We start from the raw sequence: 24,482 nt of genomic DNA, 5'->3' as shown, positions 1-24,482 counted from the left end.
ATGCATCATAAATTGATTGGTCGCTGTAGGTGTAATTGAGAACAGATGGTTGTTTGTTTTTGTGCGCTGGCAACCCATCCAGGGTGTACCCGAGTACCCCTGGGAAAGTCTCCCGCACCCCCGCGAGCCTGGTGAGGATAAGCGGCTGAGATAACGGCTCGATGGATGGATGTTTTCCTCCATACAACGCACCAGCCATCAATCTTATCCATGCTATTCTGACGTGCCATTTCGTCGGTTTACTTGACCCTCGCCAAAAGAGGACACGGTGCCGCGTGCGGCCAGGTGCTGTAACATTGTCACCACCTAATAACTCACGAGTGTCGCGTGGTGACATCCAAGGCGCCTAGTTGCACGTGCACGCTCGAAAAAGTGTGCTAAGACAAACGATATAATTAGCCGCGAATAACATTTAAGTGCGGCTTGCCAATTCTCGAACCCAAAATGCCCGACCCCTGACCCTCACCCACCCCCAAAAAAAACAAACAAATCAATCCGTCGCACCACTAATTAAAAACCACCAAAGAGATTTCTGTAGTCATGCATCAGGTCGTCTCTTCCAAAACTTTTCCCGAATATCTCAAGCTCGAAACGACTCCGAGAAAGAAATCCCATCGGCGCCATAAAGCATGAAAGTGCATCTACCTTGGCTCGGCCCTGAGCTTGCCATGCCTATACTTTGAAAACAAGGCCTTAAAATACCAGAGTGTGAAGAGAAGGGGGGGGGGGATTTATGTGCGTTTGGAGAAGGTGAAAGAATATGGGAGATATATTAAAAAAAAAAAAAAAGCAGAAAGGTCTAGCCCATAAATATAGGCCAAGGGACGCAGGGCAAGCGTGTAAGGACCCCCTCCTCATTGGGGGGCGGTTTATTTATTAGTGCTTTGTATGCACTGATAAGCCAGGGCGGAGGCTGGAAAGGAAGCAAACAGTCCCGGAATCCGAATGAGATGCAATTAAATGCCAACATTGATGCGAATGCTTCATATATTTACAACGGACGAGAGCACAGACACCTCCCACAAGACCTTTCTCTGCCTCCTTCCCCTCGCAGGACTGATGAAGGACTTCATTTCAAGTGCTACCTCATCATTCCAGTAATCTAATTAGTGCGGGCTGGTTTGCGCCGTGGGTCGGCGGGTGGTGTCAGACACGAAAGGCCGCTACACACCAATACGACGTCAGCGGTCGAGGCCGACTGTCGCGTCGGATTAGAAGTTGGCACGTCGCGCCGGGAAATGGGCTGGGCGATACGGCTGAAAACTATATCGTGATGCAACGATGTCATATCGGTCGATATCGATATATATCGATTTTTAAAAAAAAATTATTTTATTTTTTACTATTGAAAATAAAATATAAATAATTGCGATGTATGTAATACGCTAATATTAAACCCATAAGCGAGCAAATTGAGAACGACCACCAATATGGGGCAAGTCCGCAAAAGGTTATGGACCCATATGAACCGGTCCGCGACGGAAAAAAGGTCGGGGACCACTGCTGTACATGAATGCAGAAAATACCGAATAAATTGTCGTGTCTGTGTGTTAGATTTTACATCTTGTTTGCTTCATGTTGAATGACCCGGCCGTTTTGTTTTACCGCAATTGCCGTTGCGATAGAAATGTCGCTACCTGTTTGCGCGCTGACATGAAAACTTTCCGTCGATATTGCATGCGATTGCCATAATGTCACGGGTGTAATCCAGCTGCTTCCGTCCCAGGAGGCGAGCAAGTCATGCGATGGGGACGATGTTTGGGGGGGTGGGGGGGGGGATCAGCTGGGAGAAGCACCGAAGACGAGGCGAGGCTCAGCTGACGGCTTGCTGGTGGCCTGATTGCTCCGACCCGGCGGCCCACTGAGCAGTGATTGCCACAGCTGGGGCCTGCGGGACGGATTCCTCTGGTGCTCCCATAGCTCAAAGTTGACATCTCTCACTAAAGCACTGTCTGCCCACGCTAAGCTCTTGTCCCGGAAGATGGAAGGACAAGTTTGGACCGACGTGATCTTCCACAGATTAGGCCTTTCTTCTGCCTCCCTCGGCTCACCCATCCATCATTGGGAGCCTGGTGGACTCGGGCCACTCCCACCTCGTGGGCCTCACCTCCAAAATATCACAGTTGGAGGATATGTTTGGCGAAGGGCAGACGTCACCCAAAACTCTTTTTCAAAAAGTTTCAATTGGTATTTGTTGGTTGGTTGTTTCTTGGTCAAACACAAATTCATAAACTTAAGTAGACACATACTTCACACTGCACTTAACATTTCAGCCTTGGTGGAGTTCTGCCCACACTGATCGCATTCTACTTCCTGTACATGTACCAGCTTTTATTGTCTCTTCACTTGGACGGCGGCTTCCACCTAATCCGCAAACGGGTCCGTTCATACAGATGACATGATCAAATCTTGCCGTTGAAGTGAACGGGATTAATCCTGCCGATTCTCTTCTGATGACCGAGTTCAGTCTGATGGCACAAACGAGGATTGAAGAGACAGACAAAAAAAAAACAAACACCAGAAGGAGAAGAAACCTTTTTATGGACTGAGAACCAAACGGGCAGGCCATGCTGTACCTAAGAAGCAAAGAATGAATACGCTTACATTACTGCATGTATGACTGCTCCGTGACATGTGTGCAGCTTCACGTTTGATATCTGCTGAGCCGCCTACTAAAGTGGCCACGCTTTTGCTCGGTGGGCTTTTTGCCCCACTTTATATGCAGAAACTAACATTAACCATGGCAACATGCATTGAGATGCTGCTTTCAGCAACTTGTAAATGGACTGGCGTGACATTTTTAGGAGCACGCTTGATGCATCATTCAAGGCCTGCATGTCAACTGCCCCGCCTTGTCAATGCCATACGGTGGTCCGCTTGTCAACTAAAACGGCTTCCATTCTTCTGCAGGTCAAAATCTCTAATCAAAGAAAACTACTTGGCGATTGCTTGTCTGTCAACACTTGTTATTGACATTGTATTACAAGTAATTTGATGTAAAAATAGGAAATAAACCGTATTTTCAGGACTATAAGGCGCACCTGGAATTTTTTTCTAAAAAGAAAAAAATAAATAAACGATATACAAGCTATAAGCAGAATTGATTTATGTTGAACAAAAATTACATATTTTTTTTAAACATTTAAAAACTTTGCCTTTTGAGTCTATTTCTGACTGGCTCGGTACACTGGTGAGCTCTGCCATAGTTGTCTTGGGATGACATCGCACTCCCGGCTTTGGCGCTCGGCAGAATTTCTTCGGGAAAACTATTATTTTGTCAAATATACGAAATATTTTTTTTCATGCTTTATTATTTGTATTATGAATACGGTATTTTCTGGACTATAAGCCGCAACTTTTTTCCCAAATTTTTAACCATGCATCTTATATAACGGTGCGGCTCGACTGTGGATTTTTCTTTCACCACTAGGGGCGCTCTATAGTTCAGAAAATACGCTAAATAAATCTAGATTTATTTTTCTCTTGGGTCCCGTCTGTTTTAATGAGCAAAGTTGTTGCCCTGTTAAAAGGCACTGTTATAACAATCTTTATGAACCTTTATGTGCATTCACAGTACAAAATCAAACAACTCTTTTTTTCCAACAGAAAACTGCTGATTATAGCCTGGTGCGGTTTGTATATCGTTTTTTTTTTTTTTTTTAAATTTTATTATTATTTTTTGTTTATTTATTTTTATTATTTTTTATTTATTTCTTTCATTTTATTATTTATTTATTTTTTTTATCTCTGTTCATTATTTTTTTCTGCGGCTTAGATACATGTGCACCTGATAGTCCGGAACTTGTGACTCAAAAAGATTTAATTTGATATTTTCCGAACTTACTTGACAGTTGGTCTTTCACAAGGGCTCTCGCTTACGCTATTATTGATGAGTGAATTGGTTGGTAATACATAAAGAGACAACCCCCCCCACCCCCCCTTTAGCCAGATGACACACATTGTGGCTGATCTGTCAGTGTGCTGGCATCATCAGAGCAGGACATGCATGATGTGTCAGAGATAGAATGTCACGCTAGGGGAGAAGGTTGGGTGGGGGTTGGGCACGGATGACAGATGAAGCGAGATGGACAAACGAGAGCAGTGCACAAAAAGAAAAAAAAAATGGATGGAGGGGACACAGGTGGATTGCAGGCAGGAAGAGAGGACAAAAAAGTAACGGCGGGGATTAAGCACAATGAATGACTTTCAATGCGGCGCACTCTTGAAGCTGATGCTTATACAACACACACACACACACACACACACACACGTAACTCCATGTTGCCAAAAAGACCTGCTGGGGCGCCTGCAGGGAAATGAGTCAGAGTATCCATATCGCTCCACCACAACACACACAAACAAACATATTGCCGGGCTGCCGCATGGCGTTACGCTCGTCTTGACATTTGCATCGTGTAAAACTCACAGCAAAAAAAACAAAAAAAAGCACACGGGTGAATGAGGTGCAACGGGTGCATATGTGAAAAAACGCGATGTACGCACTTTTCAATAGTCACGTTCAGTAGAAATGACGGTGGGAATGTGCGTTGCTTCATGGCGACGACTGTTTTTCTTGCTTTGGAGTTGTAGAGATGATGGCGGGCAAGAAATCATGATCATTTTCTTCACATTGATGTCATATTATATCCTCGGGTTGAATTTTTAGGTGAGAGTTTTTATCCAATCAGAATTCAGCTAGCTGGCGTTGCCGGGCAGATTTCATGATACCAGTAGCACGCGCTATTCGTCCGAGGCCTTCAGATACAATCGTGCCGGCGTCTATTCTCTGTGAGCAAGGGGGCTTTTACCGTTGACAGACGGTTGCGATAGCCAATCAGATCACGAGTTGATGACGGTAAGGCCTTCTCGCTGGCCTCACGTTGAAAGTGATCAACGCCTCTTGTAAAGGGGGAGCGCTATGCGGAATCAACACACCCGAAAGTCGTAACCGTTAAAAAATCTAAAATATATTCTTGCTTTTTTTAAACCACAATGTCCAACGGAGGGAAATTTAATTGCAGATACACTTGCGAGGCCTTTTTCAAGAGAAGCTCGGTCATCCAACACTCCAATCAGTTTATTTATGCGAGTTGGACTAAGTTGGACTTCACTGAAGGTGCGGAACGGCCGAGCCGCCACCTTTTTATACTAATTTGCACATTTATAAGAAGGAGCAGCCTGGACCTCCGACATTTCTGCATTGATTGAGACGTACGAGAGGAATGCGCTCAGCTACATCCGTACGCAGACATTCATCTCGATTCTTTTTTTTTTGTGCGTGCGATGTTTCCGGACTTTTGCCGTACGTCATGTTTTAGTATAAAACTCTTTGTACATGAGGCCACCGGTCACGATTGCCACTTTGATTCAATTACCTTGACCTCCGTGGTTGCACGCTGCCCCCTTCTCCGCCGCGCCTGCTTCCCTTTGCTCCGACGGCCCCGCGAAGGTTAATTGAAACAGAACGCAACATTAATTTCCTTACTAATGAGAGCAGAAAGTTGCTCTCTAACCGCGGCGGTGGCACGATTGCACTTTCGGAGGCACCTCGCGCCCCACATGGGGTGAGTATCGAGTATCACGCGCGCGGACGAGACGGACGGATACGGCGCAAAAAGTTGCCGCAAACTTTACAAACAACGCCGACTCGGTCGCCCACAATGCTACAAAAGTCCCCCGGTGTGCGCATCCGACTCCCTCTCGCCCTTCATCTGTCAAAACATGATAAGATATAAAAAATGCGCCAGCGACGGGAAACAAGCAGCCTCCTCTTCAATCTCCTTAAACAAATACCAGGCAAATGGATGAATTTTGAGCAGCCGCCGCCGTCTCTATCGCCAGACGGATCTGCCGCTTTATTTCACGCCGCCACCTTCCCAAGCGTTGCAGGAAGACGCAAAGCAAGTCGCTCTAATGCGATTTCTTGACTCTCTTTCCAGCCGCGCCATTGTTTAACTGCAGAGTCTATTAAAAAGGCAATTAAACACCATGCAGGTAATATGTATAATCCTTTGAACAAATCCCGGATCAAATATGCAAATAGAAATCATGAAATGTTGATTAGTGTGCCATTTTGTCTGCACTATTGAGTCAGTGGAGTGCAAGAAAGAGAGAGAGAGACCTTCTACTCTTCACGTAATAATACGCGGTCATTTGACGTCGAAATAATCCTTTGCATTGCGCACCGTGGCAACACACCACGTGAATTCCTACGATTGAGTGTGAGGCAAGGGCAAATATTTTGATTGGTGGGCCACAATGGGTTCTAAAATTTGACCAGGAGTGTTTGGGTCACCTCACCTCATCGGAGAAAATAAATACATTTCATTTGAAATAAAAGTGAACAAAAGCATCGCAACAATATACGCGTCTTTGAAAAACCACATTATTTAGAAAATAAAACACGAACGAGGTTTATTTATTTCATTTTTTTCAAGTTCGGCGGGCCGGATTAAAACGTTTAACGGGCCACATGTGGCCCCCGGGCCGTAGTTTGCCCACGCCTTCTCTTGAGGGTGGTGCCAGAAGACTTCAGGGGACACAACTTGATAAATTATTTGGACTACGGGTCATTTTGGAATGATTACCGTATATAAAAAAAGTCAATATGCCGCAGTTTTCTATGTTGAAAAAAACGATTTTGTACTGTGAATGCACATTCAGGTACATAAACAGATTGTTAAAACAGTGCCTTATGACACGGCAACAACTTTTCTCATTAAAACAGAACAGATCCATGAGAAAAAAAAAAAAATAAAAAAAAAAAAATCGAGATTTATTTAGCATATTTTCTGAACTATAGAGCGCCCCTAGTGGTGAAAGAAAAATCCACAGAAAAGCCGCACCGTCCGGAAAATACTTGCCTTATCAAGGCCGACCAAATTCTGCACATGAAGGGGTCCGCCCCTGAAATTCCATTCTGCTGACCCCTGAAAGTTATACCCCGGAAACAGACGGTCTTGAAACTGGATGTCTTCCATAAAAAAAAAAAAAAAAGATTTGCCCATGTTGGTTTCAGGCAAGCATTTGGGGTGGACTCCAAGGCTTCGCAAACTCCTTCAGACGAGAGTGGCGGATCGTCGAGGGCTCATTTTCCCTGGAATTCCCCCAAAATGGCTGCTTCAACCAATTTCGGGCTACGTCGTTGAGACTTTGAGGTGTGTCTAATATGCACATCCAGTTTTCTGTTCAGTGTCGGGGTTCATTTTTTTTCAAAACTTTCCCGGGGACGAGTTTCGTCGGTACTTGAGGGGAATGGGTTGAGCACCCCTGAAATAAATTCATCTTAGCAAAATGTTTTTCGGCGTGCTGACGGCCTAAAAAATAAGTCGATTCATTTGTTGCAACGCTAACAATAAACACAGTGATTTCCAAGAGGGCCTTTAATTATGATGATTTTGTATTTTTCAAATTGTCAGGACAATGACATGAGGGAATAATTGCACGGAAGACAAACCCAAGCTTGGAGAGGAAAAAAAAAAAAGCACTTTTGCACAGTCTCGTCTTGATGCAGCCGCTCTTTGGGGGCTTTGCTTGTTTTGTTTTGAGAGATTAAAAGTACAAGCTGGAGGGAAGGCGGGAGGAGCGGCGGCGGCGAGGTGGGAGCGGGGGGGGTGGAGAGCCCAGTTTGGTGACAAGGGAGGAGCAAGGAATGGTAGTGAACGTTTGTGTTATGGATGTGCGGCGGCGGCGGCGGCGGCTTAGATAAAGTATTGGTGCGAGCCAGCTTCTTCCTATCTGGCACCTCCAGCCAAAGGCCTGTTTGTGTAGGAGCCGCCTCCGAAACCAAAGTTAGTGTGTTTGCATGTGCGTGCTGATATGCTTTGCGAAGGGAAACACAGATAGGAGCACGCATGTATTTTGGAATTAGATTCTGCTTCCCTCACCGTACAATTAAGAGCGTGGGGAGGGAGAGAGAGAGAGGAATTCTCCGGGTTCAGCAAAATGGACAGACAGCGGCGTCACAGATGGAATGTGATTACCATGGATCCATTTCTGTCACGCGAAAAAGCAAGGGGGAATAAATAGAAGCAAGCATATGGCCGAAAATAAGCAGAGAACAAATCAATACGGTTGGTAAGCGGAGCGTCAAAAGACCTTGATGAAGGGGCGGCTTCATAAAAGAAGATGTACGGTAAATGCGGCTCCTGATTCGTATCGACACGGATCCGCCGGTGATGCAATGTCAATTATGGAGTGGCGCGGCGCAAAAGGGGACGACGGGCTTAGAGGCATGCGTCTCTCTCGGGGGAAAATCTCATTTGGGCATCACGGACAGTCGTAAGGTGGGGGAGTGGTGCGGAGGTCGAGGGTTCGATTACGGGTCTGGCCTTCCTGTGTGGAGTTTGCATGTTCTCCCTGTGCCTGCGTGGGTTTTCTCCAGGTACTCCCGTTTCCTCCCACATTCCAAAAACATGCATGGCAGGTTGATTGGACACTCTAAATTAGGGCTGCATGATATTGGGAAAAACGGAAATTGCGATTTTTGGGGAGGTTGCGATGTACATTGCGATATTGAAACTAGAAAAAATGTCCGGTGTTTCTGTGGTAAGACTCAAAGGCCACACGGGCCAATGATTGCCACGGAATAATGATTGACAAGCCGAGTTGCGAATGGAGCCGCTTTTCTCATGTGTTGCAAATAAGAACATCATAACGGCATTTTTCTTTGCCATCGTAAAGGAAATGTTGAGGAAACATTCCTTGATCCATTTAACAAGAATCGGTGTACCCTAGCGGGTCGCCATCATAAAAGTTGACGACTGAAACAATCAGGTTTCGATAATAAGGTCACTCCGCAGATGGAGCCGCTTTTAGTGTATCCGGGTAAAAAACAAAAAAGTGGTGTTAAAGTTTGACTGGAGTGATGCGCATGAGTCATCCACTTGCACCTCACGCTCCCTCGTAGCCTTCATCGTGACGGATACAGGCGCCGTGCTAACTTCCATTTGTTTGACCCTCCAGGAGGGAACTGATGTGCTGATCCATCAGAAGCAACCGGGCTCCATTTGCGGAAGGACCCCCCGCGTTGGAAGCGGCAGCACCAGCAGGCACGGGGCATCTGCCCGCCCGCCCGCCCGCCTTCAGAACCAAGGGCAAGGCCAGATCTCAGTCTCTATTCTTCTCCTCTGCTTACTTTCCTGAGTTATTCTCTCCGTTTGGACATCAGGGGACGCCGACTGAACTTTCAGAGTCAAGTTCCTCCAAAAAGTCAACTTCCTGATGAACAGCAATGCAGTACGTAAAACTTCCCAGGGGGCCCGGTTGCAAGAAGGGCGAGGCTCCACTGCAACGGCCACGGGCGTTTTTTTTTTTTCCAGCCCATTCATGGTCTCGTTTGCAGGTGCAGAGTAGGACGGCGAGGAGGAGGAGGAGGAGGAGGGAATGCCCAGTGTGGCATGCCTTCATCGAGCCAAGCGGGAATTGATATCCCACAGCCCCTCCCCCCCTCCCCCCCTCTTCCTGAAAGCAAATGTGAGAATAGGGGCGATGCGACTGCGGGGCCGCACATGTGCTGTTAGACGTCATTCCGGTTAGTCAGCTTGGTCACGAGTGGGGCTACATTCCCCCCCCAAAAAAATTATAGACCACAGCATCGGGAGACACAAAGCACTTTCAATTTCCTTGCAACTGTGAAGTCTACACTGCCAGTTATAGTTTCGCCGACTGTAGTGGTTGTGGAAACGGTATAAAAGCGTAATGTGTACGTAATCGCAATATTACAATAATTACAGCTGTTGCGAAACTCGCCATATAAATAAAGTTGTATTATATTTTATTGTACAAATATAAAATTGGAATTAACGGAAAATTGTGGTAAGCAAATATTCAAATGCACAACTATCGTTCAAATAATTTATATTTATCATTCGCAGATAAAATGATTGCACTTTTTGGCTTCTATACCCGTCAATAAGTTTTAATTGCACTTTGAAAACAAATATCCTCCTGATAATGATCAAAAGTACAAATGTGTTTTGCAAAAAAATATGAAGTAGACCCCGAAAATAACACGCATGGCGGGTTTCGGCCCGCAGACCTGATGTTGGACACCTGCGCTCTAAATGATATAAGAGAAACGAAAGTACCGCGAACGATACAAACGGTGACGCCAGAATACCATCAACTGCTTTTTTCCCCCCTTGCTAAATAATTGTTCTGAAGGTGGAAAAATCCCGACATCAATAAGTAAACGGCGGCGACCGCGAAGCAACATCTTGAGTAAGAGTTTTAACAGATTTGAGTGTTGAACATTAACATTGTGCAGGCCATCTGACGGCTTCATCCATGGAAACTTTGCTCATGTGACCCCCCCCCCCCCCCATACACATGATACGTCCACTTTCCCAAGCTCGCCTCCATCCCGCAGGCCGTACAGTACCACCATCCAGCTGGCTGTAACCTTAGCCTCATCCGACGGGGTGCATAATCTCTCTCATGTGCCCGCCTCTCTCAGCCCTGCTCTAATCTCACTTGTCACCCCCCACCCCTCCCCCCTCCACCCCCGCGGCTGCTCCAGGCTTTACGTGGAATGCCGCAGGCCATGTCTGCCTGGGCCCACCCGCCGCGGCCTCCCCATCGGTGACATCACTTGGCCGCCCTCTCGGGCTGTGTCACGAGTCATGAGCTCTAGTCACAGGATCGGGGACACGGGATAGCGGAAGAATCTTCCATTAAGTTTAGACGGCAGTATGTGTCACAGGATTGGAGTCGGAATAGAAAGGAACGACAGGAATGATGCAAGCGGTACGCCGGCCGGCGACTGACGCAAGAGCGCAATGGCATTTCCTGCGCTTTTCTTCTTCTTCTTCTTGTGTCATTTATTGCAAGCTTTACATAATCTGAGCGGGGTGGTCAAGAGGTCCCGGTCACGCGAACAACGAGGCCAGCTGCAAGAGTGGCAGGCGGGAAACAGCGCATTGACGACATCGAGAGGCGGGTCAGCTCCGAGTGACATGAAGCTCATGGCTTTGGCTGACCCCGATGTTCATGTCCGTAGATGATGTGGATGTCAGACCTCCGCCAAGGCACAACAATCTTTATATGGACCAGTTACTGCCTGCACCAGAGTTTTGGCAGGAGCTGCTTTTTTGTGGCGAGCCGTGCATTTCACACCTGCGCCTTCAGTGAAGTCCTACTTGAATGAATCCCCCCCCCCCCCCATCTTACCATTATTTACAAATATACAGAAACACACTTACACACTACTCCCGGGCGACCGAGCTTCTCTTGAAAGGTCCGTCTTGAAAATGGCCTCGCAAGCGTATCTGCAATTAAATTCCCTCCTTCGACCATTGTGGTTTAAAAAAAAAAAAAAAATCAAGAATATATTTGACATTTTTTGAATTGTCGACAGTTACGACTTTCTGTTATGTTGATTCCGCATAGCTCTGCCCCCTTCACGAGTGCGTATCCAATCGTAAGATGCGTTCATCACCTTCAACGTAAGACCCGCGAGATGACTCTCTGCAACCAACTCAAGACCTGATTGGATGTCGCAACTGTCTATCAAATCTGAAAGCTCATCCACTTTGACAGAAGAGACGCCCGCACGATTGTATTTGAAGGCCTCGGACGAATAGCGCGTGTTACTGGTATTGTGAAACCTGCCTGGCAACACGAGCTAGCTGAATTCTGATTGGAAAAAACTCTAACCTAAATTTTCAACACTGGGATAGTGCCAAATCCAATTCACGCCTCATTCCCGTGTACACGCTAATTGTCTGTTCTTGTTGGGTTTACGGTTTAGGGTGAGGATTTATGGAACGATCAAACGTGAAGCCACGCACTCACCGCCCCAAACGCTGTCAAGGCAGAGCGTGGCGGAGTGCGACTTGAGGGACGCGGGCTCAAATATGCAACTTTCATTATTGGCGATGAAGTTTGTGTCGTTTTTGCAACTGTCAACAATGCACCAAAAAAAATGCTTGTTTTTCCGTGTGTGTGTGTGTGTTGCGTGTGAGGGCGTGTGTGTGTTTGCGTGTCTGTGCGTGTGTGTATTCTCTGGCCCCGACTACAAAGCCTCTCTCTTCTTAGCATGAGCTCCATCTCCGGGCCTTGTCAAACAAACGGCTCCTGGCGCGTCTTTCCCAGGCATGTGCCATAGCCGCTGCCAGGCCCGTCGAGGCCCCTCTCGCTGGCGCCCCCCCCTTCCAAAACAGTCTGAATCTTCGCCCGACGACCCGTCCTTGTTTACATTGACTCAAATGGTAGCTACGAATGTTGGGGAGCTGCCTCCGATGATAAACCAGGACCACCTCTCGCTGCCCATTCGTTTGGCTTCCTTGTGCCACCCACTGCCTGTGATGGTGCCCCCCCCCTCCCCCCTTTAGGTCCCGTACGTGGGCTCGGTTGGCAGGGCTGACAAGTCACGGAGGACAATCACATACACCCAACAGTTTGTATTGTCCCCATCCATCTGTTTCATGAGTTCATTTCTTCAGGTTTTGATTGGCCCAAAACAGGAAAGAGAGCCCAGACCAGACCAATTGTCAAATTGTCACAATCCGGAACAGCAAGGGGTGTGTCGGTCTGTTTCCTGTCTGACAGGTAACACGGCAGCATCCTTAGAGTCTTCCATGCCAGAACAATTCCAGACAGGCAGATGACGGGTCAACCTACGGAAGTTTGGAACGCTTACATGATGGATGAGCGTTTCAAATATTAAAAAAAAAATGCTCCATTGCGGTGACATGAAGAGGAAACCAACTCTGCAGGGTTCCACACGCCGGGCAAAATACACTGAAGAGGGGGTGTGGGGTCAAACGCTGCCGGAGTGGCTAAGCTAACGAAGAGATGAGCGAGACAAGTGTTAATTACAAGCGGTAAGTTGGGATAAGGAGAAGGATTAGGTCAAACTGGGAGAAGAAGAAGAACAACCCCCGAAAAAAAAGAGGCAGACTTTAATTAGCATCGCTGGGGGGGCGGTCACCCTAAAGAGCTAAGGCTAGCTGTCATTAGCATTCTTAAAACAGCGGCGAGGGCATTTCAGAGCCAATTACTTTAGCCTAGCTAGCGCCGTCATGCTGAGGCTCTCCACTTTGTGGAGGAAAAAAAAAAAAAAAAGCCGCTGGATATACGCACGTACCAATCTTAGCACGTCATTAACTTCCCTCCACGGCGGCGGCTGGACGTTCGGAGCTTATCACGTGGAGCAAAAGGGAATAATTACCCAAATACTATCCGCCATGGCCATCTTTAATCAGAGAAGTGCGTAATTACTGCCACGCAAATGACTTGAGTTCATTATGAGAGGCTGGCGTAACGTGTTCCAACGTCGGACGGTTCATCATGCTGGTGTAGTAGTTATCGCAGAAAACCGGGGACGCATACACGAGGTGGACAATCACGTGAGGAAAAAGTGGGGGGAAACCGGACAGCATATTTATTTCGTTTACGTAAAATGAGCATTTTATTGAACGGCTATAAACGTTTTTTGTTTTTTATATAATGAGTAAAAACACAGCACCTCACGCTGACCCCTGAAGAAAAAAAAAAAAAAGACGGTTAAACGGCTCCTTTTTTTTTCGGAAGCTGGGCTTGTTGTTTTTGTTTTTTGCTTTCAAGTGCACACGTGACAAGGACTTTCCACATGCACACTAATCTCGGCGAGCCAGATGTGTCGAGCCACCAAAAAAAAAAAAACAAAAAAAAAACCCTCCAATGCTAAACGTCTTCTGCATCGCTCCTGGCCAGATATGACGCCGCGTCCCTCCGAGGGGCGGGGGGGGGGTGAATTCATCATGGCAAAAACGAGCGGTCAGACTTCAGGTCCATCCGAAGTCAACCGACTCACCCGAGTTCTACACGCGTGTTCCCGAACGATAATATTTGTTTTATTCGGCCGCAATTCTTCCCCAGCGCCTGACTGCAAGTATCCCCGCATCGTGTGCACCTTATCAAAAAAAACTATGTTTGAAAGCCCCATTAGTTCTTCATCAAAACTAACTAAGCATAAAATAGGAGTCTTTATCACTGTATCGAGGAACAGGAAATGAAGGAAGCCACTCGGCAAACAGATAAGCGACGGGATCCCAAAGATACGTTTCCAATCCAAATCATTAGTTTGCCTCATTGAGCCAATCAATCATCGTCGCAGAAAATAAGATGACATCACACCTCGGATCCATTTCCCAATATCGGTCGGCTTGGTGGGAATTTTTTTATTTTTTTTATTTCTCACATTTCAAAAGTCATGTCAACCGGAACCCAAAAGAAAAAATAAATAAATAAGAATTCCACCAGTGGTCATTCCTCATATCGCGGCGACACAAAATCATTCCAACGTCATTGCAATTGATTAACAGTCCCGCGGTAATTGATCCCAGCAAAGGGAAGGTTTTTTTTTTTTTTTTTAAACTTCTGCGCTCCGAAAGCGCATTGGGGGGCGTTTACCTTTCATGGCAGCTTGTCTGCATGGGGAACAGCTCAATTTCTCAACTCAACAAAGCAGCAACACGGCGGCCGTTTCATCAACGCAAACGTGCGCTGACACCGCGTCAAAATCACAAGACTTCTCACTAATTGGCCGTTTCATTCTTTTTTTTAAAAAGTAGAAAATGACGGAAAAATCTCAACTCAAATGAATAGTAATAATGACAATGACAATGCACGTTCTCCCCTGCGTGGGTTTTTTCCGGGAAATTCTGTTTTCTCCCACACTCCAAAGACATATATGGTAGGTTGATCGGACACTCTAGATCAAGGGTGGGCAAACTTTTTGATTGGCGGGCCACAAATGGGTTCTAAAATTTGACAGAGGGGCCAGACCAGGAACAGATGGATGGAGTGTTTTGGTTACCTCACCTCATCGGAGAAAAAAAAATACGTTTAATTTGAATTGAAAGTGAACAAAAGCATTACAACAATATATATGTCTTTGAAAAACCACAGTATTTAGAAAATAAAACAATAAAAAGGTTTATTCATTTTTCATTTTTTTCAGGTTCAGCGGGCCGGATTAAAACATTTAACGGACCGCATGTGGCCAAAGCGGCACATTTTTGGAGAGCGAAGCGGGTTACACCTTGGACCGGTTGCTCGTCAGTCGCAGGGAACATTTTGACAGACAATCAGGAAGTCCGAAGCAAAAAGTCCAGCCCTCCATTTTCGATACGCCTTATTGTGGGCGTGGCTAATGACAGTTTATGAAGCGGTACCACACATCTATAGATAGAGAGATTCTTACATAACGATCCGAAGACATCTCATAGCATTTCAAACGCTTACAAACTCTTTCTGGTCCTCGTTTGGCAAAACTCTTATGAGTAAAAGTAGACATTTGGCGCCACCATGTAAAGCAATGGATCTTCAATCCTGTTTCTCGAGGGCCGAGGTCTTCCCTGATTTCCATTTCTCCCCGCTGCAACAAACTCAAGGCCCGGGGGCCAGATCTGGCCCACAACATCATTTTATGTGGCCCACAAAAACGAATCGTTTCCGTCAAGTTCCAAAATGCTTGCGAAAATATCAACCAAAAATTCAAATTCGTATATGCATCGCAAAATAATAGAGATATTAAACATATTTATGGTTTCATAAGCATCACGGCCCTTTGAGGGAAAACTAACGACCACGTGGCCCGTGACAAAAAATGGAGATTTTATCCGATGATTTTGAAATTGTGGGTGTTTCATCTAAAGACGTTCAAAATTAAAAGGACGAAGAAAGCTTTTTATTTTGTTCAACACTACTGTTGCCGTGGCAATGCGCTGTTGTCCAAAAAAAAAAATTGGATTGGCCTACACCACTGCTGATTGGTTTGTCTGGACCACATACTCTTTCATCTCATATCTGAAACCGAAGCTTGGCTCTGCAGCAGGAAAGGAAGTTCAAGAATCCAAAGTATGCTCACTTTTGGGTCAAAAAAGGTGCGGGAGGCGGCTTGGGGGAATAGCGCATGGAGGGGAACCGGAAGACAGCCGTCGGAGGAAACGGAAAAGGTCAATGTTTGACTGAGAGGAACCCACCACTCCTCAAACAAAGTTTGCTTTGCCCAACTTGCCCCCTCGGGGGGGTGCCCGGCGTACGCCTCCATCTCAGATCGCAAAGAGGGAAGTGCGGGCCGGACAAAAGCGTAAAGGCCAACTTCGGTCGAGCGTCAGGGACAGGTCACGCAAACATGTTCATCACAAATGTCCTGCCGCTTACTGATTTTTTTTTAACCAATTAATCACCCAAAAAATTCCATGATTAATCGCGATTAATCACATTTTTCAACTACTATTTTTTTTTTGCGAAGCTTGTCACAGATATTCACTTGAATGATTTATTGGAATGAATGCAAAGTCACCAAATATGAAGTAGATTTAATTCAAAGTCTGTTCTAATAGCTTCCCTTTAATTCTAGAATCCGATCTAAACGGAGACATCTTTACAGGCATTTTTCTTCGAAACATTTCTCAAAACCGCCCACAAGCGCCACACTCCCGCAGTCTCGGTTTGCAAGGCCCAGTGGTAACTTAAACACAGTGTTTTGTTCTGAGACATGCTAAAGATGCACAGCTAATATGGTTTAATATTTGCTAATTATTTTTGACATAAATCAAACTGAGTTTAAAATTTTTAACCGAGCTAAAATAAATTGATTAGTCACCTGAAATAAGACTTTAATTTTATATATATATATATATATATATATATATATATAAAATTAATTAAGTAATTAATTTATTTATTTAGTGACATTATTTTTTTAGGGACTAAAATTCAAATACCGATCATGTGACATCCTGTGAGGCGCGAGACCAAACTGCGGCTGCCGCGGCGGCGAGTAAAGTCCTCTGTTAGCGCAACTAAATGAAATCTGTTTAATGTTGACCGATGGGTCATTTGGGTGTCCTGCTGCTCATCAGTGCCCCTCCCAGATAAACAAATCACCTCCGCCATCGGCCAAAACAAAATGGCCTCCATCAGTACGCTCACGGTGACAGCTCCATCTGCTGTCAGACAAACCATTAAAAGTGCACGGCAACATTTCAGCCCTGTCAGTGCATATAAAGTCGCTCATTTCTCTCCATCAGCGCCAGTCCAGCAGTCCTGAGCAACACACACAGACTCCATCCAAAAGTCGGACTCCCATACACTGCGTTTTGATTTCATTACCACCTGTCACTGAATATTCATTTTCTTTTTTCTTTTTTTCCCTTTTAGTGAAGTCACACCTGGAAGCGGCAGGACATCATACGTTATTCATGAGGCCGAGCCAACGGGGTGTGGCCTAATAGAGTTTCACCGACTCCGCCGGCTGACACGTTCATGGCAGCGGCCACGACCAGAGAGTAAGCTGCTCGTTTATTCGACATTTCGAACGCCTGGTTGTCATCTGACGAGAGGAAAATATTTTATTTTCAAAATCTATTTTGGGATGAAATATTGCATACACACGGGATGGCTTTGAGGTATTGTTTTAAGTAAAGCAGTGAAATGCAAAAAGCCATCGATTAAAGCGGCTCCCTGCTTCAGGGTGGATAAGCATCGTGCAGGGATTAAAAATAAAACATCGCAGACTGGCCTTCTCTCATCGAAGCGACCCAATGGACGAGAAGGATCCGATAGCACAGCTGTCAAGATCGTAGGTCTCTCACGGTGCAAAATCTAGACATACATATACCTTTTTGAAAATGTACACCCTGCCTCCCAAAGACGTATTTATACGTCCTTTTGTTTTTTTCCTTGTTTGTATAGCATTCGAACAGAATATTCTGTTGGCCTCGCAAAATCCAAAGTCCACATCCAGAAAAACGCTGGGATTGAGGGGTTTGGCTGGGATTAAACGAGTTCATCAAAATCACGCCTCGGGTCTCTCCAAAAACAGACCGTCGGAATCAACCAGCGACCGTCATTTTCAAATCCAAAGCCGAGGATCAAATGGGAAATGGAGTGACGTCCGATTGTATTTTTCAGCGTGGCGTCCAGTCGCCACGCTCCGCCACTCGCGGCGGTGGCATTTGCCGGGTCCGTCCCGTGGCAGAAATACGGCGAGCGAGGGTGAACACGGGCTCGTCATAGACAAATGACCAAGCCTTGGAAGGTTAATGTCCACCAAGTGTGGAACAGGGAGGGGGGCACGGTGGGCCAATGTAGAAAAAGAAAAAAAAAAAACCTTCCAGACACCCCGGCAGAGGAGAGGCTGATTAATGCCACAGTTTGGCTAATTACCTCCTCGGCGGACGCTGGCTTTAATGACACGACTCATCAGAATGGTGTGGATGGATGACTGGTCGCAAGACGAGAAAGGCAGGAGATGCATCAGTGCAGCCGAGCGTCCGAGGAAAGCCATCGACTTCGCCTTCCCACCCCATTAGGCCGATTCCGCGGCCGTCTCGGCGGCGCTCGCGCCCAAATAACCGCGCCGACCTTTCCAGCTCGACGAGGCTCGTCGGGCGCTATAAGGCTAATTTACAAAGATTGCAACAGGCCTCACGTGAAGTTGCGGTGGTCATCCCAAACCCTGCGGGGAAGACGTGAACCCTGATGGCAAAGCTAATTTGGATCCTCTCTCAAGCGTGAAATATGGAAAAGAGTTGCTAAATGAGCAATTAATCCCGCCGAGATACCGAGTACCTGCGAGGCGGCACGTTTTTTACCTGAAAACACCGAGAGAAATGCGCACACCTCCGCCACATGTGTGAGCTGCCGTGTTGCCCGGGAAGGTTCCGCCTAATTGCCTTGTGGATGACTTCAGCCTTTTGCGTTCATTCATCCCCTGAGGGGGCCGAACTGGAATGTGCGCTTTCGGGATTGTTTTTTTTGCCACTTATCAGTCATGGGCGGTTATTAATCATATTCTGTTTTGGTACATTTTCGAAGGGAGGGTGGATGATACATAAATGCTTCGCGCATTCAACTTGTTGCCACATTATTGACATCGGTTTTGAATTTGGGGGTTGAATGGTCATTTGTCGAGATGTACCGTTTTTTCCAGACAATAAGCCGCTACTTTTTTACTATATTTTGAACCACGCGGCTAAAACGGTGCGGCTTTTCTGTGGGGTTTTTTCACCACTAGGGGGCACCCTATAGTTCAGAAAATACACTAAATATTGTATTATATTGTATGTATTCTCAAGCATGAGAATTATTTGACGAGCGAAGGAACACTTCTTGTAAATTGGCCTTCCATCTCACTTGTCATGATTGCAGACCTGAACACCCGTCGGACTAATCCTTGATGTCGCAGCCTTTTCTGACTTCGGGGACTTTTCTTACAATCCTGACCAAAAAAATGAGCGTGTGTGTGTGTGCCCAGTGAAATATTGATTTCCAGAACCAAGCGAATGGCAAGGTAAACGTTTGCCGCATTTCCCATGTAATGATGTCTCCCGACAGGAAAGAGAAAATAAAAATAAAAAAACTTCAGCGGCGGCAGTTTTTGTCCTTGAAGTCAAGTTGGAAGCGTTCAAACGATTCCAATCACAATTTGTACAAAGACCGCCCATGTTTTCTTTATTCAAACAGCTCAGGGTAATCTCTCCCACGGCGGCACGTGCGCGCCCGCACACACGCACGCGCACAGGCGCTAATAAGTAGCAATCATGATCATCTATAACCGCATTCCAGCAGAGTCCCCGGACGGCCATTACAGTCATGTTGCAGGGCCAATAAATAACGGCACAAATGAAGCGTCTGTCCATTTGCGTGCGCCCGCCGTGTATGCTAAATAGGTCAATAACGCTACCCTGGAGGTCATTGCTAAACCGTTTGCGCCATTATTGACTCTTACGGTGACTCCGCGGGAAATGAAAGAAAAAAAAAATATATCAGAAAATCAGCTCTTCATTTTACGATGGCCTATTGAGAATCAAAGTATGGATATAAGTCAAAAAAAAATAAATAAATAAATGTGCCTTCCCACTTTTGGATCACATGAGCTCCTAATGCAGAGAGAGATGGGTGAGGCATCAAAAGGTTACAGCAAGCGCGCTACAGATGAGGCATACCTCGCCAGGCATCCAGAATCTGGCCAATGAGAGGCGAGGGGCGCGATGACTCATGTAAACAAACTCCAAATACGAATCAGAAATGAAAAGCTACAAGAAGCAGACGGGAGCAATGGCAGCCTTTTTTGTTCATGGCCAATCCTCGGAATGATCGTCAAACTTCGCGACTACATTAGAAAGAATTCGGAAGTTGGTTTGCTTGTACGACTTCGGTATAGGCAGTTGCGATTTAGTTGACTTCTCTGCTGGCCGAACAAAATCAAGAAATCCTGATCTTATTCTTCACATTGACGTCATGTTATATTCTAGTGTGGAATTTTTAGGTTAGCGTTTTGATACACTTCTCCTCAGCCACGCCCGCTAAGTTCTGCTCCAAAATGCTGACAGACGCGGCGTCAAGTCTGCTTGGTTTTGATACTGTCAAAAGAAATCTCATCCCGCCTCTCGCTGCCCCCCCCCCCGTCCCCCACTTCCCGCCCATCATGATGGCCTGAGCACGACCAAGTCATCTGTCACTCCGCGCTCGGGTCCTGGGAGCCCGCCACTCGCCGCTCAGCCGCCTCGGCTGTCATGTCCACTGGCTGGCGGGAAAAAGTGACGAGCGCCGACAAACGTCCCCAGCTTGAGCATGTCAGTAATGCACCCCCCCCCTCCCCCCTCCGTGCTTTTTATCCGCTCGCTCTTTTCCTGCATCCAAATTCATAGACACCAAATCAACTCCCTGCATCGGGTTTTCGAGAGCTCGCCCTCAATCGATTTTGTCCATTTTGCGACAGCGTGGCTCCGTGACAAAGAGGGGGGCGCGGGGGGGGCGATCGGCGTTTGTGGTATTCCCCCGTCTGACCATTACGAGCGGCATGTCAAACGAGGGCGGGAGACAGAGGCCTTGACATGGGCCAACCCGCATGGGGAGAGGAAGGGGCGGGGGAAATTGGCGAGGAATAACGATCGATCGGGTGTACGAGGCGCAAAACAACACGTTGCATGAGAAGCCATAAAGGCCATCGCAGCCAATCAGAAGTCGGGGGAAAGGAGGTCATTTGGGGGGGAAAAAAAATGAAATGTATCTTTGGTGTACAGTAAGTGTTGCATCAGGCAACCGAGGGTTTGTATTGCAAAAGTTATCGAACCCGTCAGGAGCCTGAAGAAAGTCATTTGAAACTAAAAAAAAATACATTTAATACAATCCTTGGTGCCACAGGGTACTGCACTCGGTTACTTTTGTTTGATTTTGATTATGTGCATCTGTACAGTATATATTTCAAAAGTTAGCAAAAAAAAAAAAAATAATTAAAAAAAAAAATCGGGTGCTAGGTCAACATTAATTCATCTGATTGGTTACTTTTTATTAATTTATTTGATTCAAATGTTATGCATGATTGATTGACAAATTGTCATTAAATGTAATTTGCGTGTGAACAAAACAAGTAAGGGCAATCAGAAAACTGGAGAATATCATTTGTGGAAAAGGTGAAACAAAAAGGAAATACATCCTTGGTGTGCCACAGGGCACCACAGCGAGTACCATTTGATTTTTTAGGCCAAAATTTCAACTACAGCGTGCATGCGAAAAACAGGCCCCAAATGCGCAATAAATTTTCAATCACGGCAGGATTCACGTTTTTCATGGCAACGGCCTCCGGTTGCCCCGCCTCAACATGGCTGCCTTTGCTCTCATCTCCGCCTCCTCTTCCTCCAACCACTACAGTGAGACAGACAGTGAGAATGGAGTGATAGCGTGTGATTGTCAGCTGAAGTGGCAGTTATAAATTTAGCCATTTACTGTGACGGTTCGGGAGATTGAATGAGTGCGGCGCCGAGGGAGTGGGTGGGGAGAGAGAGAGAGAGAGAGAGAGAGAGACAGAGAGAGAGAGAGAGAGAGAGAGAGCGCAAGAGAGAGAGAGAGAGACAGAGAGAGAGAGAGAGAGCTCGAGAGAGAGAGAGAGAGCGAGAGAGAGAAAGAGAAAGAGAGAAAGAAAGAGAGAGAGAGAGAGAGAGAGCGCAAGAGAGAGAGAGAGAGACAGAGAGAGAGAGAGAGAGCTCGAGAGAGAGAGAGAGAGCGAGAGAGAGAAAGAGAAAGAGAGAAAGAAAGAGAGAGAGAGAGAGAGAGAGCGCAAGAGAGAGAGAGAGAGACAGAGAGAGAGAGAGAGAGCTCGAGAGAGAGAGAGAGAGCGAGAGAGAGAAAGAGAAAGAGAGAAAGAAAGAGAGAGAGAGAGAGAGAGAGACTAGAACGTTAAGGGTGTGGGGGCAAGCTCTTATCTTTGGCTTCCCATCATCCTTTGTGATAAAGGTGATTTCATGGCTTCAACCAATCAGCACGACACACACACCCCCACACCCACACACACACACACACACACACACGCAGAACCCCCTCCAAAAATTCAAGCCTGCAAGAAAAAAAGTGCCTGTTTTTTTGTCTTTGTTGACACTAACTTCCCAACATTTAGAGGCAAGCACTCATTCCCCGCCCACACACACACACACACACACACACACCATCCACCACAATTCCTGGTGGGCCATTCCTTCAATTTCTTAAAAGCCGACGCCTCGGCGGGGATGGTCCAGTCGCGAGCGAGAGTGGAAGGGCGCTTGGCATTTACAAATGCTGTGTGCGCAGTGAAATATGGAGGCCATATTTCAACACGCACAAGTTCAGGCGTGTCTGCTCCGCTCTCCACACAAACACACACGGTGTGTGATGCATCATTCTGCAGCAGTCGGGTGTGTTTGTGCAGGTGTGCGCGAGGCTTGTACACCTTTAACAGCAGCCTGACAGGACATAATTGCCTCCAAAGCCCGTGACGGCGTTTTGTTTTGCACACATACAAGATGCTCATGTGCTTGCGATTCAACGCAACGCTACACAGGAGACTTGTTAATGAGGCAAAAAAATTGCATGTATATACTTTTTATATTCCCATTGCCGGGGTCAAAACAATTCTCATCCGGGTTAAAATCGTCGCATAGATGCCAAAGCAACAGGTGGTGCGAAAATATCAAAGGTGAGAGAGAAGGAAGCCATTCCTGGGGGGGAAAAGAAAAAAAAAAAAGATGTTTGGAACGACTGCCTCAAACCAAAATGGCCGACCGTTCAATTTCAGCCATGTGTCACTTTTTCATGCGTCCCCTGAGTTTGGTCGCGATTGGTCAAACTGTTATCGGACAATGGAGGATTTTGAGGGCTGCGTCGGAAATCCATCAAATAACTCTTAATGCTATTTTCACTTGAAATAACGTATCGTTTCTAATTGGTGCAACATTTTTTAATTTTATAGGAATTTTTTATTTTTTATTTGATTTTAATGCAACTTTTTAATCATTAATTCAATCATTATGTTGAAATCATAGTCGAGGTATCCATTCCTCCGGTTTTTTTTTTCAGGTTTGTGTGTAGTCGACTCTGCTAAGCATTACGAGCGCGGCGCTTGTGTGATATTTAAATGAAAGAATAAAATAAAATAAAAAAATGAAATAATACTCATAATAAAAATAAAGCAATTACTTAAATTACAATATTGCTCAATTTCTGTTTTTTATTCAAAACAAATGATAATAAATTGTTTTTGGGGGCAGAGGTGTGTCAAAACATCACACAGTACCGGCGGATTTCACACGTCTTCTTTACAGAGCGAGCGTTCCTTTTCTACAAACCAAAGAGATGAAAGGGAATTTTTGTTTTTATTCGAGTGCATTTAAGGTTCTGCGTCGCAGTTTCGCTCTCCTGACAACAAACAAACAAACAAACAAAATGAACACGCGCTTGTTTCCACAATCCCGCCGGGTGATGAAAAACAAGGTTTTTGCGCTCTTTTCATTTTTTTCCCAGCTGGTTTGCATATTTTCAAATGCTAGAGCGGAGCTAGCGTGGCTAACGTGATGTTGCACGCGTGTACGCGGCGCATCATCATGCACCTCAAATGGACCCATTTTCATGTGAAATCAATAAAAACGGTTTCAAATAGTCTTTAGCAGAAATCAGATTTAAAAAAAAAAAAAAAAGCTTCGTCAAGTACAGTGGCACCAGTCAGGTACAATTTTTGTGAGTGTGTTTGAAATGTTACAGTAAAACGTATTTTAGAGTTTTCCTCCGCCTTCAATAGTAAATCACAATACTTGGAACTAGAGTTGGGTCTCGATTCAAATTTCCAAAATCGATTCGATTCGATAAATAAGGGCCCGGTTCGACTCGATTTTTGATTCACTTTGACTGACTTTCGATTCAATATTTATTATTTTTTTTTATTTAATATTAGAAATTTATGCCAATGGAGTTACATCTTGCATCTTTCGGGAAAAAGACGATGGATGCTTTTTTGAATGGATTTCAGGCTATGAAAAAAAAAAATCGATAGATCGATTTTTTTAAATGCAGCACTACTTGGGACTATCGATTACTCTGGTAAAAACATTTTACGCCATTTTTTTATGTATTTTTTTTCTTATTCAGAGATGCACATACGCTTTTGTAAAGGTCATATCAAGGTTACATAATAATAATAATAATAATAATACAATTGGTAATAATTAAATGAATAA

General features: G+C 45.6%; 1 protein-coding gene across 1 annotated transcript in view; it reads right to left on the bottom strand.

The window, feature by feature from the left end:
• ppargc1a (peroxisome proliferator-activated receptor gamma, coactivator 1 alpha) overlaps positions 1–24,482 on the bottom strand; it is a 185,623-nt gene that overhangs the window by 74,107 nt on the left and 87,034 nt on the right. The gene's annotated exons all lie outside the window — the stretch shown is intronic.

Source organism: Idiotropiscis lumnitzeri, chromosome 4 (assembly GCF_059441095.1).
Source record: "Idiotropiscis lumnitzeri isolate Australia: NSW breed Sydney's pygmy pipehorse chromosome 4, RoL_Ilum_1.0, whole genome shotgun sequence".
NCBI classification, from domain to species: Eukaryota; Metazoa; Chordata; class Actinopteri; order Syngnathiformes; family Syngnathidae; genus Idiotropiscis; species Idiotropiscis lumnitzeri.
Note: the sequence above shows the minus strand (reverse complement) of the source record. Positions and strands in the feature narration are given on the sequence as shown.